The sequence below is a fragment of the Sinocyclocheilus anshuiensis genome, unplaced genomic scaffold (genome assembly GCF_001515605.1).
Source record: "Sinocyclocheilus anshuiensis isolate Anshui unplaced genomic scaffold, SAMN03320099.WGS_v1.1 scaffold985, whole genome shotgun sequence".
In the NCBI taxonomy this organism is placed as follows: Eukaryota; Metazoa; Chordata; class Actinopteri; order Cypriniformes; family Cyprinidae; genus Sinocyclocheilus; species Sinocyclocheilus anshuiensis.
Genome location: NW_015557117.1, coordinates 756,032 through 760,055, shown reverse-complemented (window position 1 = coordinate 760,055; position 4,024 = coordinate 756,032). Strand labels below are relative to the sequence as shown.

The window sequence follows — 4,024 nt, the reverse complement described above, 5'->3', positions numbered from 1 at the left end:
TTTAACATTATGCAACAAACAAACAAAAATAAATAAATAAATAAATGAAAGTTTAGCTTTGACTGTGATATATCTAAAGAAAAAAAAAGTACCATGTGAGTGCAACTTTAAACCTATACATATGCTTTAAATGTTAGTCTGTTGTCTTATGGAAATATTAACATTTGTTCAACTTGCTGTAAAACTATATTTGTTTGATTATTTTAGCCAAATATGTTTATTTACTATTTATTTACCTTATCAAATGAATGAATGAATATTTTGCCCTGGCATCTGGGGGAAAAAAAGTATCCCATGAGTTAAGTATTTGACCTGAAATTATTCCTTAAAAAAAGCTAACATGTTTTCAAGGACTAGCATTGTATGTTTCAATGTTTGTTGTTTCATGAAGACATTAGTATCACTCAGTTACTTTATAAAAAGCTTATAGCCCTGACTGTGATTCAGCTAAAAAAAAAAAAAACATTAAACCTGGAAATATCCCTAAAAATGCTGGCCAGCCTTCAAGGGCTGACCTGTACATGGATCCAACTGGATGATTCATTATGAGAAATTAAAACATTTAATTATGGTAAACTGGTTTCGGGTAATGCTATGACTCACATGTGTGAGCCAGCGTAGATCATTATAGTATTGTATAACTGGTAAAGGTCACTAGACTGAATCCGTGGGAACTCATGAAGAGAGTATATCTGCTGTGCTGTGCCATAGTCTGCTGAGTTTAGTAACACCGCTATATATAGGCCACCCGATGCTGTTGACATTGTTTTCACTATTCCCAAACATTACGGATTCTCTCAGTCTTTTAAAGGGGTCATATGATGCTTTTTTAAAGATCATCAAATATTCCCACATAGTGACCTAGATATGTGGGGGCGTGTTAGAACGAGCCATTTTAGGGGGGTGTGGCAGAGTCTTAACTTTGATAAAGAATATCTCTTTGGTTTTGAGACTTTAGTCTTTGCAACTTCAGGGATCTTATCTATTCACGAACAGCTTGTAACACTCCAAAGAGAAAGGAAAACTTGAAATCGCATCATATGACCCCTTTAAAATGTAACACACTCAATTGGTGTTCACTGTTGAAATGAAGATCAGCATGAAAGTGAGAATGGCTGATGTTATGGTACAGCATAATTTAACATTGCTCATAAATATATTATAAACATATGGTGACTTTGATTTTGGAACATTGTCCAATAGTAAAATACAGCAACACTGTGTCAAACTCTAGCAGGGAGTTATTGTATTGTATCTAAGTATTTGCTTTTAACATTCACCTATGGGTTTTGGATTGGTTGCCAGACAAAACTAACCTGTCATCCTGTTTTGGAGAGTAAAACAGAGAAGAGCTGGAAAGATCAGCAGGATACGAGAATTCTGCAGCTGGACAGCTCTAAAATCAGCAATGCTATCAAACAGGAATCACATCTTACTGAATATAAATCCATCCATAATATAATCCAATACTCCCTACCATATAATATATTTTTAAATAAATGAATTACTACAGTAATATAATCAATGCCACAATCTATATGAATTCCTAATGAAGAAATATGTCTGTTGTCTTATGGAAACATTACCATTAGCTCGACTTATTGTAAAACTATGTTGGACAATGCTGTTTATTTACCATCTAATTATCTTATAAAAAAAACAGCTATAAATAAATATGTATTCCTAATGAAGAAATGCATGTTTGTTGACTTATGGAAAAGTTGGTTAACTTACTGTAAAACAATGTTAGACAAAGTTGTTTATTTACCACTTATTTACCTTTTCAAAAATGCATAAACAAACAAACAAATAAATATGAATTCCCTATATGAAGAAATGCTTGTCTGTTGTAATTAAGTTGTACGATTTTAAGATGAGTTGTAGCCTACGATAAAACATATAATTAACTTATTTAGAGGCAGCCTTTTTATTGCAACAATTAATCTGGAAACACTATACCATTATATTATTATTTATGAAAAAATACATTTTTAAAAGTGACACTGCTGTTGCAAACCTTGGACTTGCAGTATTCGGTCTACTCCCGTCCTCCAGATGGCGAGCGCGCTCAGCTCAGGCGTCTGTCCCTCGCCGACTCATCAGATGTGATAGCGGATCAGTGCGGTGCGGGTGAGAGATGCTTTGATTCGCATTCATGTCAACAGCCTGAAGAACAGCAAACCAAACCAAACCGACGTCTCGCGCTTTCACATGAACGGAATAAAATGCAGCCGGACGAATCGCAGTATTTGCAACGGTAAGTTTAACATTTAGCTTAAACGTACATCACAATATGACAGCGGTATGTTGAGTCGATTATTTCCATCTATTAAAGGAGAGGCACTGCATATATCATGTGTAGATTATAATCTGTGAGTTTACCCTCACCAGTTTTATTTTCGACGAATTATTTTATTATATTTTCTATTGTCGTAACGTAAATCTGGGTCAAATTCATCCGCTTCACTTGCAGATGGGCGTGGCCTACTGTAACCATCCCGTATGATACCAGTTAGTCTCGGCTCATCTAGACATTTGTGTCATATTTTTGGGCGGTTTCCTAATCATCTGCACCTATGATGAACGAAATGCTGTTTAGGTTTGGCAGCTCACTGTAGGGTTTGAGACACTGCCAGTGTTTAATGCAACTCACTGTCACATCCAATCTTGATCTCTCCTGTGTCTATTAGGAACTGTAGGACTGGTGATATAGATGTGCATCCAACAGAAAAGGCTCTAGTGGTGTACTATGAAGTGGAAGCATCCATTTTAAGAGAGACATGCAATGCCAGGCATGAGGAGAAGAAAGAGTGCCAGAAAATGTAAGCAGAGATAAGCTGTAAACCCGTATACAGTACAGGTGCATCTCAATAAATTAGAATGTCGTGAATACACGAGTTTCACAATTTGAGTTGAATTACTGAAATAAATGAACTTTTCCACGACATTCTAATTGATTGAGATGCACCTGTATGTTCACACATTTATATTCTCCATTGTTACATTTATTTATTGATTTTTTTTTTCTTCTCACATTTGTGTCTGTGTTTGTTGTTTAGCATCCGGCTGAGGAGTCTGAATGCCAGCACTGATATTTCCGCCCTGGCCAGGAAGGTGGTGGAAGAGTGTAAAGTCATTCATCCATCAAAGCTGGCGGAGGTGGAACATCTGCTGCTGTATTTACAGAACCGAAAGAAGCCCAGCAGTAAATGTAAGTACCTCTTTAAAACATATTTCCCAATGAAGAATTTTTTGGTGGACTTTTATATGAGCAACTCACAATCTTTTTGTTTTAGTAATGTTTATTTATCTATTTATTTTTATGTATCATATCACATTTAATGGTGACAGCGTTTGCTGTTTTATTGTTGTCTGTCCTTAGCGGAGAAGAAGGAAAAGAAACCATCGAAACCCAGAGAACTTCTGCCATTTGAAGGAATGGAAGTACGCACATTTTAAGTTACACATTTTATGTGTACTTAGAGCTGAGAAAGTGAATGTGTTAACACATGTGATTAATTAAACATGTTGAATTATGCTAATTTTTAATGTTTAACGCCTATATCTAATTTGACATGATAACGGATTAATTCTGTTGTGTCTGATTTTTACCAACTAATTCAAACCAGATTGAAACTGATCCACAGTTCAAGTGTCTTTTTCTTTCCAAATTATATATAAACCAAACCCAGATGGTACATTTAAATTTGCGGTCTTTGTTTGTTGTAATTTAATCATTATTGAAGCTCAACAAATGAAATCTCACCCCCCAGTAAAACAACTTCCTTGATAGAAATGTTAATAACAACGGAGGTCTGTGTGTTTACATAACAGTCCTACTACTTACTTTCTGGAATGTGTTAACTCTGATACACTACAACCCTCTACAATGCGAGTAAATCACTCGCATATGCGACTAAAACTTCACTCTGGGCAACTAAATGATGTCTAATATTAGCCAATTGCTAATAAATTCTCAGATTTTACTCGCCAGTGTGAGTTGGAGGCTAAGTATAAGTTTAGC

General features: G+C 35.4%; 1 pseudogene; it reads left to right on the top strand.

The window, feature by feature from the left end:
* The first annotated feature begins 2,096 nt into the window (after positions 1 to 2,096).
* LOC107677750 (kinesin-associated protein 3-like) overlaps positions 2,097 to 4,024 on the top strand; it is a 34,122-nt pseudogene continuing 32,194 nt past the window's right edge.